At 48.0% G+C, this 15,439-nt stretch overlaps 1 protein-coding gene across 1 annotated transcript in view; it reads right to left on the bottom strand.

The window, feature by feature from the left end:
• Positions 1 to 15,439, bottom strand: part of SYCP2L (synaptonemal complex protein 2 like) — a 1,302,345-nt gene that overhangs the window by 1,117,710 nt on the left and 169,196 nt on the right. The gene's annotated exons all lie outside the window — the stretch shown is intronic.

The raw sequence follows: 15,439 nt of genomic DNA on the forward strand, positions 1-15,439 counted from the left end.
CACCGTGGAGCAATCAGGATTATTCGACACGGTTGTTTCCTCATTTTCTTGATGACTTTGGGAATTAACGGAATTGGCGGGAAGGCGTAGGCAAAGATCCGTTCCCAATTCATTGACAGAGCGTCCCCGCAAGAGTCTCTGTGGGGAATCCAGCTCGCAAAGTGAGTACATTTCTTGTTCTGATAAGTTGCAAAAAGATCCAGATCGGGGAGACCCCACCTCTGGAAGATCCGATCCAGCGCTGGCTGATGCAGTTCCCATTCGTGAGTGCTGTTCTTGGATCTGCTCAGCGAATCTGCCAGTACATTGGCTACTCCTGGAACATGCACCGCTGACAAGTTGATGTCGTGATCCAGAGCCCAAGTCCAGATCTCTTGAGCCTGTTGAGACAACCGGGCTGATCTTGTGCCCCCCTGCTTGTTCAGGTAATGCATGCTCGTTGTGTTGTCTGTTCGAATTAACACTGTGGAGCCTTCTAGAATTGCCTGAAAGGATTTTAGGGCGAGGAAAATGTCCCGTAACTCCAACAGATTGATGTGCCATTTCTTTTGTTGAGTGTCCCATTTGCCACTGATCGTCATCCCTTGAAGGTGAGCGCCCCAACCTTCTAGCGAGGCATCCGTGGTTACTATGAATCTGGGGACTTCTGCGAGGAAAGCACAGCCTACTTGCAGGTGGTGTTTCTGACTCCACCACAGGATTGTTTCCTTCATTCGAGGTGTTAGGGTAATGATATCCTCGAAGGACCCCGATATCTGCACCCATTGGTGACTGAGTTCCTCTTGTAATGGTCTCATCCTCAGACGACAGTTTGGAGTGAGAGGGATGCACGATGAGATCATCCCTAGGAAAGATTTGAATCTCTGAACAGAAACGCACTCTTTTCTGAGGAGTGTGGTTGCCATTGTTCTGATCTTCTCCTGTTTTTCGTTTGAAATGAAGACCTGAGCGAGCTTGGAATCCAGCGTTGCTCCTAGGAAAGACTTCCTTTGTGATGGAATTAGATCTGATTTCTCGAAGTTCACTGAAAACCCCAGGCTTTGAAACAGGCAAAGGCATTTTTGGACATGGTCGTTTGCTGTGTCGTAGGAATTGGCCTTGATAAGGCAATCGTCCAGATAAGGGTATATCTGAATTCCCTGCAATCGTAGGTGGGCCGCTACGGGTGCTAGCATTTTTGTGAATACCCTCGGGGCTGAACGTAGTCCAAAGGGAAGCACCTTGAATTGGAAATCCCTGCCAGCCACTCTGAACCTTAGGAACTTCCTGTGTCTGGGGAAGATCGTGACGTGGAAGTAGGCATCCTGAAGGTCGAGTGTTGCCAAGTGGTCCCCTTCTGCCAAAAACTGGAGGATCTCTTGGAGAGTTAACATTCTGAACGTCAATTTTTTGATGAATTTGTTCAGGGCACGCAAATCGAGGATTGGGCGCCATTCCCCTGATTTTTTGCGTATCAAGAAAAAATGAGAGTAAAAGCCTGTCCCTCTCTGGTGTCTAGGTACTCTCTCGATTGCCCCCTTTCGAAGCATTGTATTGATTTGGATGAATAGCTCCTTGAGATGTGCTGGGGGCGGCCCCTTTGGTGGAGAATTTGGAGGGGTTTTTACAAATTCTAATATGTGGCCCTTGGATACCACATCCAGCACCCATTTGTCTGTAGTAATCTTGGACCATTTTGAGCAATGTAGGGATATTCTTCCTCCAATTCGTTTTTGGCTGGGACACTTTGGCGGCAGGAAGTGAATCTCACTTCTTGTTGGTGTTATCTCTTCCCCGATATGTGGCTTTTCCTCGGGGCTGTGCGTAAGTATTTCTTCTTTGGCCATAAGGTTGTTGTTTATATGGCTGGTACCTCTGGGTGTTTTGTGTGTTAGTATAGTTGCGCTGTTGGTAATATCCTCCTCTATTTGAGAAGCTTCCCCTTCCTCTTGCGCCACGAAAGGAAGACTTTCGATACTGCAGAGTACCCAAAGATCGTGCAGTTTCAGTATCCTTTTTTTATGGCCTGCAAAGCCTCATCCACGTGCGAGCCGAATAGGTACTCGCCATCATAAGCCATGTTTAACACCTTGGCCTGTACTTCATGTCTAAAGGATGTAGATTTCAACCATCCCTCTCTCCGAAGGACTGCGGCTCCTGCCAATTGTCTGAATCCTGTAGCTGCTACACCCACTGCAGCATCAATGATCTCTGACGACGCACCCTCCCCTTCTTGTAGAATTTTGATAGCCTCAGACCGGTCCGGTTCAGGCAGTTTCTTAATATAAGGCGAAATGTCAGACCACATTTGCCTATCGTATCGGCCAAGAATTGCCATATGTGAGAAGTTGGCCTGATGTGCAGTGCTCACTATTCTAGTGATCACTATATATCAGTCCAAACAACCCTTATTGATGATTGGTTGTAAGTCAACCTTATAGACCAGCTATCCTAGTAGCATGGATACGAGCAGTCTAAGGCTAAGACTCTAGAGGGTGTGTTAAGCCAGCTGTTTTACCATCACATTACCCCTTGAACACCCAGTGAAAGGACACCACACAAGTGTTATGAAAATAAACAGTGTATTTATTAGAATCACAACAACCCTGTACTCTTTATGAGGACAGGGTGCTAGGCACACAACAAAACTCTTACGAAAATACTTAAGTTAGCACGTTATACACAAATGCCCGAGGGGCACGAAAAACCATATACTTTAAAAGTGGAATGCGAAATTACTAGCAGGTAAGTACAGTACTAATAGGCTTTGGAATCGCTAGGACTTAACTAGGGAATCGTTAGATTACTTCTAGGAGACCTAGGGGACTCGGGTGCAGAGTGTGCACTCTCACGCGGGATGCGGGACAAAGTCTATGGATGCTAGTAAAGGCAAAGTTAGTGTTCACGGGCGAACCCGACCTGGTAGGAAGAAAACGACAGTGGATCCTGACCCTAGGATAGTGAGGCTATGCTGGGACACCGAAGTGCCGAAGTTACCTAGCCCAGGGGCTGCAGCTGCATAGGTCTGAAAAGACGTCGGGGATCTCGTTGCCGGACCAGGAGCCTGGAAGAAGGAAGTTGCTGGCAGGCGACCAGTGAAGGAAAGTTCGTTGGATCCAAGCCTGGATCGAGGAAGAAGAAACCTGAAAGCAGAGGGGACCAAGTTCTTGAATCACTAGCCAGTGATTAAGTGGGCACCAGGATGGCACCGGGCGAAGTCACCTCGACTAGGTGAGTGGGCGACGCTGGCTCTGCAGATCTCACGGACCAGGAGGCGTTGTCGGCGACCAGGATGGAGAGGCGAGCTGTCCCACGATGGATGAAGCTGTCGGCGTCGAAGTTACCCAGGATTGGGCAACAAGCCTTGGCTAATTCAAGCCCACGCGGTGGACTCAAAATGGCGTCTTGAGTGGACCAGGAGGGTCCGGGGTGCTCCTCTTTTGGAAGGGAGCAAGGGCCAGCCTGGAGCAACCAGACCAGCAGCAGAAATGTCGTCGGGCGTCGTTCAGAAGGCCACAAGCCAGCGGGCTAGTAGCCAAACAACGCGGTGAGCAGCAAAAAGCAGAAGGGCCCCACGCAGATCGTGGAGATGCTGGGAGGCTGCACTTCGGTGCTGGAGCTGCTCAGGGTCGGGGCTTCTCGGACCCCAAAGCACTCACCAGGAAATTACTCGGCGGGCTTGCTGGAAAGAAGTCGTGCAGTCTTGAAGATGGCCGGTCCCTCGAGGTCTCGTCACACCCACGAATCTCAGCGTGACTGATGATGCAGGTAGAGGTCAGAGGTGCCAGGGAAGCCGGTTCTCGTCGAGCTGGGCAGTCTTGATCCGGAGGAGAGACTTGCAGCAGACCGCAGTGTTCTTAAGATGGTGCCTGCGGATGCAGGGTGACTACTCCTTAGTCACAAGGGAGAAATCTTAGGAAGAAGTCTTGAGTTCCTTTCGTGGAAAGTAGTTTCAGGATTCAAAGATGATCTGATTTGGAAGGGGGCCAGTTCCTACCTTTATCCTGTAAAAAGGGGCTGGCACGCGACTAAGTCCTGCCCTAGGGGTGGGACTAGGAGGGGGGTGGTTACACCCACTTCCTTGGTGGGCTTTTCCCCAGCACAGGGTCTGGAGTGACCCTGGAACTGGTTCCAGCCAGCCTATGCACAGTGAGCACCGGGGTGCCACGTGCAGTCACCTTCCTCTAAAGCCCTGCCTACCTACAATACACAAAACCCTGTCTGGGACGGTGCTGGCACCGCCCCTGGCAGGAAACCCTTTGTCCTTATCTCCTGCTCTGGGAGGACTCCCAGCAGCAGGAGGGCAGACTTGTGTCTCGGTGGCAGCATCCATTTTGTGGAGCTGAGGCTCTGTTTGACTTTAACCGGGGTTATGGGTTACATACATGTCGTGCCCCTCTAGAAGGGTGGAATGCTAACCCCGTCGCCAGAATTGGCGAGGGGTTAGTATTCCAATTCGTATGACACCTTACTCGACATGTTTTGATAAAGCGATACCAGAGTTGGCATATAACCGCGTGGATTATAATGCACTTAAGAGTATATGGTATGCGATATCATGGAAACGGCTAAGGGATGGATCCCGAAAGCCGCAGACAGGCTCAGCTCATGCCAGAGCACCATCTCACACGATTCCAAGCACTCTGCCTTCAGGATTGTTAAGGCCTGCCATAGGAGTGACTGATAGGAGATCTGTGTGTCCATTTTAGGGTTAGATATAGGTATACTATATCTAAAGCAAAGGGTGAGTACACCACCTTGCCCCAGCTGTCGTGCAGCCAGTTGTGTCAGTTTAGTTAGTCAGCCCAGGGGTGGCATAATACATGCTTCAGCCCCTGGGAGACTTCTGGGTACACCTCAGCCCTGGGTACAGGGACTTGGAGAGGGCCCAGTGCCAATTCAGTACCTGAGTACAATTTGGATAGAGAGAACAGCTAGGCTGTGGGTCTGATTAGCAGGCCCACAGCCAGGGAAAGTCGTAAACCAGTGCAGCAAAAAGCAAAAAATCTGGGTGATCATAGGATTGCAGACCCTACTCTCCTACACCATAGAATTAGCAACCCTCACTGTGGTCGCTGCAATCGTTGATACCTTTTTTCCAATGGTATCGAGTCGTCTTCCGTCTCTGTCTGTAGGAGTGGAGATTTGAGACGACGGGTTCTTCGCTCTCTTTTGAGCTGACTGTGCAATGACTGAGTCTGTCTTGGCCTGTCCAATCAGGCAAGCCGGTGAAGAAGCTGGCGCTCTGTACTTTTTATCTACTCGTGGTAAAACTGGAGGTAAAGAGTTTGGTGTGGCCATGATCTTTAGACCTTCTTTCCAAATAAAGTCTATGATAGGTATCGACCAACTCTGTCTTTGGGACAAATTTTTAAAATCATACAGGAAACAGTCATCCTGTTTAGTCTCCATGGCAATGAGAAATCTCTTGGTTGCGTTGTCCATAATCCTATGGAAATTCGCAATATCCACCGGTGGTGATTCAGCCTTTGGCTGTTCATCTGGAGCAGGGGAGTCAGCCTGATAATCTTCACACTCCGACTAATCCGATTCATCCAATTCACCTTCCTCCTGAGCCTCCTCTTCAGTATTCTTATCCTCCGGTTGATTATATGGCACCGGTATGGATGGGGTATGTCCCGATTCTTCCGTTATAGGAGGTATTGAATGCGGGGCCCCTCTAGGCTGGGGGGAAGAGATGTGTGATTCGCCCGACTCTGAGGGCGGAAAACGGCGATAGTAATCATCCAACATGGACATTAAATTTCTAAATAGTTCCATGGGCATTTGTGTCCCTGGTGGTGGTGCAGGATCTAACCCGGGCTGTTGCGTCACCTGCTCCTCTTCCTCCTGATCCTTGACTTGTATGAGCAAGTCAGATGGACTTGTAGCTGCTGGAAATAATTCTCCACCAGAGTCCTCGTCTGAATCCAAGAGCCTGTCTGGCATTGTGAGTGGTGACATACATGCAGACTGCGATGGGCGTTGTAGAAGTGCCGCAGTGGTGACTGGAGATGGCAACGATATTGCGTTGCTTCTTGCTGACCAGACCTGAATATCTGTGCAAGTTGACAGTTTTGGCGTTATTGGATTCTCTTGGGCCACTGGGAAGTCTTGTGGCATTGACTTTGTTGTGAGCGATGAACTCGCCGTCGTCGATTGCGTCGTCGACAACTGTGGCTGGAGAGTTTTCGTCGACGATCCGTTTTTCGATGTCGACGACGACGTCGTCGTCGACGGAACACTTTGTCGCCGACGGAACAATTTTCTTCGTCGACGGGGCCGTCGACGGGGCCATCTTCTTCGTCGACGAGACCGTCGTCGACGACTTCGTCGACGGGGCCGTCGACGGTGTCTTCTTCGTCGACGGTTGGATCGTCGACGGAGTCTTCCTCGTCGACGATGGGATGGTCGACGGGTGCTTCGTCGACGGTGAAGTCGTCGACAGTAAGGATTTCTTCGTCGACGGTAAAGTCGTCGTCGACGGGAAGGGTGTTTTCGACGCTGATGTGGGCTTCGTCGACGGAGGCTCGTCGACGGTAGGAGAAACTTTCTTCGTCGACGAGATGGGACGAATCTGAACATGAACATAAGTAGGTGAGGACGCTGAGGACACCACCAAAGAGGGTTTTGGTGAGGAATAAGTCATAGTTGAAGTCACTGCAGTGGCTGTCTGACAGGAAACCGGCAGAGAAGTTGCTGCCTTCGTTGCAGGCCTCTGAGGTGACAATAAAGACACAGTCTTTTTAATTACAGGCGGCTTCACAGATTTTTCACAGGCTTTCTTCACTTTTGAAGTAGAAGGCTCCTCAGCAGCAAGAGTGTGCTGGGCCTGTTTCGCCACCTTTGCCTTAGGGGTAGTCACCTTACCCTCAGCCATTCTCTTTCTAGATCCCATAGAAGACATAGAGGCCAAACTTCCTACCTCAGAGAGTGGCAAGTCCTTGTCCTTATTCCGTTGTATCCATAGTAGAAGGCGACCCTCTCTGTCTCTGAGGGTTTTAGTGGGAAAAGTGCGACAAATCTTGCACTCCTTAGCCTGATGATCCGGATACAAGCAGTATATGCAGAGAGAATGAGGGTCCTCCTTGAAGAGCCTTGCCTTGCCACAAGATTCACAGGCCCTGAAAAGGGACTTAGATGTAGACATGTTGGAAAGAAAGAAACTTTCAAGTGTAGAAGAAAAAACTGAGCAGAGCTCAGAGAGACTCCCTATCACACGACGTGCGGTAAAAAATCTGACAGCCTGGGCCTCTGGGGAGAATACCTTGGTGGGAGCTGTGGCCTGATTGGCTGCAGTTTGGTCTAACATAATGACTTGGATAGTCACTAATGTGGAAGTTTTTTCATTGGTAGCTGAGGCTACTTTACTTCCTGGTTTATTATAACTGTTATTTGCTATGTACAAATGGCTTATTACTGCTTTTTTATATACCGTGGGACTCCTACTCCGACGACGGGGAATGATTCAGGCATGTGAATCTATGAAAGACACCCCTAATACTGGAGAAGTAGAGTTCAAGTATTAACTTACTTTCTAATTTTCCCGCCTAGAAAGAACTCTTCCTGCAGAGAGAAAGATTTCATAGAAGAGACGCATTGCCTTGGAAATACCTGGTAGGACCAATTTTGATTCTATATATATTAGAGCCGATATACAGTAGAGGTGAGGTCTTATGTATCCCTGTTCTGTGCATTAGGTATCCACGAAGTGCAGAGGCTTAGGAGCATCACTTCTCCCGCCAACCAAGAGGGCATCAGGTGTCGCTAATTACAAGGTGTCTCTTCTCTGTCCAACTCCCCTTTCCCCGCCTTCTAGTGACATTGCTCTTGCAGCGGTGGTACTGGAGGACGGGGCATTTGGGATAAGCATCAGGACTGCTCCTGCGAAGATTCTGGAAGCCTTCTGACACCCCCTGAACAGGCCGAAATTATAGCAACAGGATCTGACAACACAGTGATAGTGATGAGACCAGGGCAGGAAAGCTGTGATGTTGTCCCGGCTGCTAAATGTTACCTGCGAGAATGCGTAATGCCTGTTCTTTGAATTGCAGTTCATTGCCTGGATTGCTGCTGCCGGATGTGTCGTCGTTGGACTCCCTTTGGTCTGCTGCGCCGGGAGTCAATAGAGAGCCCTGGACCGGATTAATCATATGGTGTAATCCCCTGGTTCCTCAGGATTGGGGCAGCGCTAAATGCTTCACCCACGTTTTTCCGCCACAATAGAAAACAGATAGGTAGGTTGTCTTAATCAGCTTTATTTGGCACTTGGTAACTGAACACGAGTAACAGCACACTAGCAAATCAAGGTGAAATGTCCACCCTGGGAAGGTTCAACCCCCTTGTTTCCAACCGTCCTCTGCACGAATGCCGGTCCCGGCATTCACCAACAGAGGACACCGTGCTAAGCAGTGGCCGACAATGCCACTCGAGTATAAACTGGTGATGTAAATCCTCAGTTCGTCCTCCGCATGAGTGTCGGTCCTGACACTCACCAACGAAGGGCAAGCATGCGTTGGAGGAGGGCTCCTTGAGGTAGTGGCTTACTGCGTCCTCACACTCGAAACCCTCGAGCGGGGACAGGGGCAAAAGGACAGGCAGCCTTAGCGTCTCTCACGCTCGATAACCCTCGAGCGGGGACTGTGCCGAAGTACAGGCAGCCTTAGCGTTTCTCACGCTCGATCACCCTCGAGCGGGGACTGCGTCAAAGTACAGATAGCCTTAGCGTCTCACACGCTCGATAACCCTCGAGCGGGGACTGAGGCTCTCACGCTCGTAAACCCTCGAGCGGGGACTGCTGCAATAGTATAGGTAGCCCTCGGCTTCCTTTCCGCTCGATAACCCTCGAGCGGGGACTGTGACAAAGAAACAGGAAGGTCGGGCTTTCCAACTCTCGGCAACCCTCGAGTGGAGTTGGGGCATCAACGAAGGCAAGCGTTCTGTTGCTCGAGCGCCCTCGAGCGGGGACTGAAAGGTCCTTGGACGGGGGCAGAAACCCCACGGCTTACCCGACACTGAGGCTCACGGTCGGCAATCCTTGGAGTGGCGTCGAGTCTCTTCCTCCTAACGTCCCGGGGAAGTGTTCGGAAACTGGAACACGAAATATCCGACGCCGCGTACCGCCACAGCTGTTTGTTTTAAGGCGGCGCCAGCGTCCTCCTGGGTATCGTAGTTCATGACGAGGGTGTTTCGGGACTTGTAGTTTCCGGAATCAAACTGCTCCGTTTGCGGGGCTGTTCCGCTGTGTGTCCTAACATATGGACAGAGAACGTCGTTCCATTGCTTCGTGGGACATCACTACACATTTTTGGACGCATTTGGCACGCACTATCATAAATTCAACCCATTTTTGCTTAGCATCTAGGAGGTCTGTAAAGGATCTCCTTACAACATGCCTTGTGGCTGTCCCAATTTCGACAGCTTCCCTTCTTCACTTTTTCAATGTATCTGAAGTTCATCCTGAATTTATTCATTCGGATTTATCGGCATATGATGATTGTGTTTCATGTACTGTTCTGAATACACTAGTACCCCCATTGACTTTTCCAATTTCGACAGACAAGATTACAGAAAGTGAACTCTGTTATAAAATGACTTGTGATCGTAGATATATAGGCAAATGTGCCCAACTCCGATTAGAACATGCTAATTCACTTTCTACTCATGAGAGAATTTTATGTGTCGCCAGGACTCCTGCTGCGTGTACTTCAGTTCCTAACAGTATGTACTGCAAACGTCTTATGACTGCGAGCCATCATCATCATGTGTTATTACCGACTGGATGGCTCTTTTCATGTGGCAATGTATCCTGGTCCTATATTCCTGCAAATATTTCTGGAGGTCCATGTGCTTTTAACGCGATTAAGCATTTTAATGTTTTCCCCTGAGAAAGCTGCACCATCCCGCATAGTGCGTGATGCACCACCACTTTCGAGTGATTGCGATTCTTCTTTAAAATTATTTTCTAAATCCGAATATCTTAGTTTAGCTTCTTCTATTATTGGTGTTCCTGCACTATCAGTATATAATGCTAAAACGGTCGGCAAACTTGCTTGCTGGATGGTAAAATCCCTAAACAGTACGTCTGCTATTTTAACAGATTTATTACTGGATGCTCAAGGTGAGCGCCGTGCTATTTTACAGAATAGAGCCGCAATAGACTACTTACTACTAAAACATGACCATGGCTGTTCAAGTTTTGAGGGCTTATGTTGTTTTAATCTATCCGATCATTCAAAATCTATTAGGTCCCATCTTAATAAATTACATGAGCTGACACCAGAAGTGAGGGAACATTTAAATGAAGGGTGGTTTGATTGGCTTTTCAATTGGTTACCAGATTTACATTCTTAACGCCAGGTGTTAGGTGGAATTTTCTTGGCAGTTAGTTTTTTGATTATTATTTGTTGCTGTATTCAGTGTATACCATCCTTTTTCCGTATGTTCTATCCACGAGTTATGGCTAGGTCTTTTAGTTTTGTTTCCTATTATTCTTCTAATGATATACGTCCTGTTTGAGTTCCGCTTTCTATTTTTGATTTTTGACTTTCGATGTTAGTACATTTAGTCAGGAGTGGAATGTAACGACAGGGTCATTTTATTCTATTTTTAGACTGGTGGTGACTATAATCCACTACCATCTCAGTCTTAGTTGCATTTGCGTTCATTTGTGTTCATTTGTAGGGCTTACCTATGTGCTTTGACAGGGTTTAGTGCCTTTTATTGTTTCCGTGGGTCTGTAGGCCCGAAAGCTAGAGAGAAGCCATTTTGTGCTTCTGCCTTGACTGTCCGAGGCGCTTGCAGGGTAAAGGTAATGTTTAGAATTTAGCCTGTTTTCTGCTAGTAAGAAACCGGTCAAGACTGGCCCTTATCGGAGGAATCTATTTGTCACCCCGGCTCTAGACGCAATATGCAGGTGGCCACTGTGCAGGGCGAAGGGGGCCGGGGACTGGTACAGGAATTTGGTGGGAGTCGGCCTAATACCGGAATTTTTTTAATAGAGAAGGAGAGCTCTATATTATCAAAGAGCAAGCAGTGAGAGAGGAGAAAGTAACGTGTGGAGTAGACAGAAGAAGTTGGTCTGAAGGCTGGTGCCGAGAGACTAATACCATCTGCTGATTGAAATCCTAAGACGAGAAGGAAAGGTGATCAAGGGTCCCGTAGTGATATTGTACAGGAGTGGCAGAGACTGAGTCCAGAAGAGGATTCGAGTATTTCGGAACCATGGCAGTGTAGACGAGGCGTAGCGGTGCAGACCTGTATTTGTGAGCCATAGAGGGAGAGCAATGTCCCGAGCCTATTGAAGACAAGGAGAAAGAGAGAGGAATCAGCTCCGCTGCCGAGATGGAAAGACACACGTCCAAGGTGAAGCGTTCTGAGTTAGTGTAGAACACATCTAATCACTTATTTTGCCCCCTTTTAGGTTATAGGTAGCAACTAAGCTAAATCATGTTTATTTGGCTCATTCGGTCATGCTTAATTCTAGAATAAAGATTTAATACTAAATATCTTTGAATGTTGTTTTTATGAATGAGATTAACCTTTCCTTTTAACCAAGTGCTGACATACAGAAAGATGGGATATGCCCTTCTGAAAAGGTAACTGAGATGGGGGGGGAAGAGTGTGAATTTAATTTGGGAAATAACTTACAAAGGTGAACCCCCATTAGTGTAGATCGTCGGATGACGTTGAAGATATCGTCGGGAGACTATAAAGAATCGTCGGGAGACTATAAAGAATCGTCGGGTGACGTTAAAGAATCGTCGGGAGACGTTAAAGAATCGTCAGGTGACGTTAAAGAATCGTCGGGTGACGTTAAAGAATCGTCGGGTGACGTTCAAGATATCGTCGGGTGACGTTCAAGATATCGTCGGGTGACGTTCAAGATATCGTCGGGTGACGTTCAAGATATCGTCGGGTGACGTTCAAGATATCGTCGGGTGACGTTCAAGATATCGTCGGGTGACGTTCAAGATATCGTCGGGTGACGTTCAAGATATCGTCGGGTGACGTTCAAGATATCGTCGGGTGACGTTCAAGATATCGTCGGGTGACGTTAAAGATATCGTCGGGTGACGTTAAAGATATCGTCGGGTGACGTTAAAGATATCGTCGGGTGACGTTAAAGATATCGTCGGGTGACGTTAAAGAGAAAAGTCGGGCGACTATAAAGAATATGTGCTGAGGTACTTATAGGACAAGATATGGAATCCATTAGATGTTAGCGGTATCTTTGGTTGTACAGGCTTGTAAATAGCTTCTTTTCACCTTCTCAGGTGAGTCTTCTAGACATCTTGTAAATAGTGGCCTGAGAAGAGTGTGGTTACGTGACGACTGGGTTAGCTACGCTTGGTAGCCTGCTTGGTATGTTTAGACAGTTGTTACATTAAACCAGCCAAATAGTTCCTGTATGAAAAAAAGAAACCTAGAAAACACTTGAAAGCAAGAAACACCACTCGAAATAAATTAAACGTTTATTAATGAAAGTGTGTAACACAATTTTTGAACAGCTGCATAATAGTTGCAGATCTGTGTGAAAAGAACCTCACTCTCTGGCGTCGTTACATCGACGACATTTTGATCTTCTGGAAAGGGGACCGACTCAGCTGCGAAGCCTTTTGCGAGTGGATTAACCAACAAGACCCATTCTTGAAGTTTACGGGCACTATCTCCGAAACATCGATACCTTTTCTTGATCTAACCATTTGTTTAGAACCAGAAACAATCAGCACTTCCTTCTTCAAAAAGGACACTGACAGAAACAGTTTACTCCTCTATCAAAGCCACCACACAAAAGCCCTGAGGGATAATTTGCCCTTCGGGCAATTCCTCCGCATACGGAGAAACTGTAGCTCTGTCCAAAACTTCAAACAAGAGGCTCAGATTCTGCAACACAAGCTCCAGGATAGGGGATACCCCACACGACTGTTGAAGAAATCATTCAAAAGAGCCTTGAATAACAATAGAGATGCCCTACTCGAGGTTCACCCAAAAGAGCAAGATGACACTATTACTTGTGTTACATCTTACACCAGGCACTCAACGTTCATAAAAAAGGCTGTTACCTCACACTGGGGGATCCTAAATTCCGCAGGGATGGAACTGTCGCGGCCACGTTTTGCATTCAAGAGAACAGCGAACCTGAAAGACACGCTGATCCACACCCGCCCGAAAAAATCGAGCACTCGACCGGTCAAGACCTTATGGGATCTCCCTCCAGTCACTGGACATTATAGATGTGGCTCTTGTGTAGTATGCCCCCAAACTATCCAGGGGAAAACTATTGAACTGCAAGGGGACTTTACTTGGACCATAAACAAACACACCAATTGTAACAGCTCGAGGTGTATCTATGTCCTGGTGTGCCCCTGTAGGATGCTCTACATTGGGATGACGATGCGCCCTGTGAAACAGCGCATCATGGAACACAATAGTAATATCCGTTGTGCAAAAACACATACAAGGCTATATGACCATTGTAAAGAACACAACCACTCCACTGAGAACATACGTTGGACTGTCCTCGAGTGCCAACCTGGAATGAACCAACAAGCCCTCTTCAGATTGGAGCAGAGATGGGTGCATCGTCTGCACACCGACGAACTCGGTCTTAATGATGCGGTGCCTTGGACAATGCTAGCCAGATAGCTCAGTACTTGGACTTATTGTCCTTATCCAAGTTACCTCCAATACTAGTCAATACACTATCCTCCCGTTCTTGAGACGGCGCTAGAGAGTTCTGTGTACGAACTCATTGCCCCTTCCCTAGCATTAATTTTTGCCATCAAGTAAACTACCTCCCCGTTCCAAGATGGCACCCACCTTTTACCCTTTTTGCAACCTGGGGTTATCATCGCTTTTCACATCGGCGTCACGTTGCCTAGCAACACGCCTTGGACACGCCTCCACGGTGCCCGCGCTTCCCGGTCTCATCTGAGGCAGCGGCACTTCGCGGCTCCACCGGCTGTCCTGCGGTAATACCGATGTGGGAGGGGTAGGTGACTAGACGCCCTCTGCCAGCAACGAACAGGTAAGGCGCACTGATTCACGTAAGGACCTCCGCGAGCGTTTCCTCCTGATCGCCGTGGCGAGGATCCATGCGGGACTACAGTAGACGGTAAGCTGCGCCGCTAAATAACTCCCTGACTCGGCGGCGCTGTTTACTCGTTCTAGGTTCTTTACACCCAGTTCTGGCCCCACCAGGTCAGCGTGAGGGATTTCCAACCCTGGGACTACGGGTAAGGCTTGCATTGTTACCGTTTTCCCAGCGTGTTGTGTGTTTCACGATAAGGCCTTTCTACTACACTGGCGCCAATCTGCGGTTGCCATTTATTCAGGAGCCAGAGTGATAATATGTTTCTCTCCCTTCATGTTGTCTCGAAATAATTTTAATTTCACGTGTGTGAATGTGCACACTCACAGTTGTTTGTATTACAAAGATACAAACGCATGGCATGTTACGGCATACGATACAGGTATAAACCACTGTGCATGCCATTTCCAGGGCACACATGTCGCATGCCTACTCAATGAGCACTGTTTACACATATAGAACGCGGTAATTCCTCGTTCACACTATTCTCTAACCGTCTCTCTCACTCGAATGTCTCTTCATGATGGGGTCTTCATATACCCATCTATACCCCGAAATGCATTACCAGCATGTAATTTTTTGCATCTAAAGATGGCTGGGGTACACAGACATATTTCGGACTATACTCTTCTTCTTCTTTTTCCTGCCTAGTTCTGGGGAGGGACTGGACGAAGGATTGCCCTACGACACACACCAGGTCGTATACTCGATTCCTCTGACCACTGAGGGATCTACAGCAATTATATGAGCACTTTTTTGGTCCTGAAGAATTGCCTTAGTGGCAAGAAACATGTTGACCATACGTTCACTAAGGGTTGAATGAGGCTCGATTACTTTAATTGTCTCGCCTCAATACCCCTTATCGTTCCTTTTAATAAAGCAGTGAGCCATGCCATTAAAATGTTGCCCTATGGACTCTACTGACTTTTTTTAGACTACACTCACGCTCACTATTGCACTTTTTTAGGCCCCTCACACCCACACACCCTTTGGCTAAGGAATAAAAGATCCCCGCCAAAGTGCAGCATCCGTTGTTGCCCGACAGGCATTGCACCGCCAGTCTGTCGCAGGGGCAGGATACCGATGATGACGCTGGACGATCACCGGGTGGGATGACAATAGTCGTCCAACCGGTGACCTGTGTGAGGTATCCCTAAATTCCGTAAAGGGTTCACAACATTCACTTTTTCTGTTGAACTCAATGAGAGAGAGGTTAACGTTAGTCATTTAGTTGACTTTTCCCGGGGAACTCTGTATTTTTTGTTTTTTTTTTTGTTTTTTTTTTGTTGTTGAAAAGAAATTTGCACAGAATTGATGCTCCAGCCACCGTGAAAATCTGACGAGGACTACTTGGAGAACCTTCATACG

The sequence above is a fragment of the Lissotriton helveticus genome, chromosome 4_1 (genome assembly GCF_964261635.1).
Source record: "Lissotriton helveticus chromosome 4_1, aLisHel1.1, whole genome shotgun sequence".
Taxonomy (NCBI): Eukaryota; Metazoa; Chordata; class Amphibia; order Caudata; family Salamandridae; genus Lissotriton; species Lissotriton helveticus.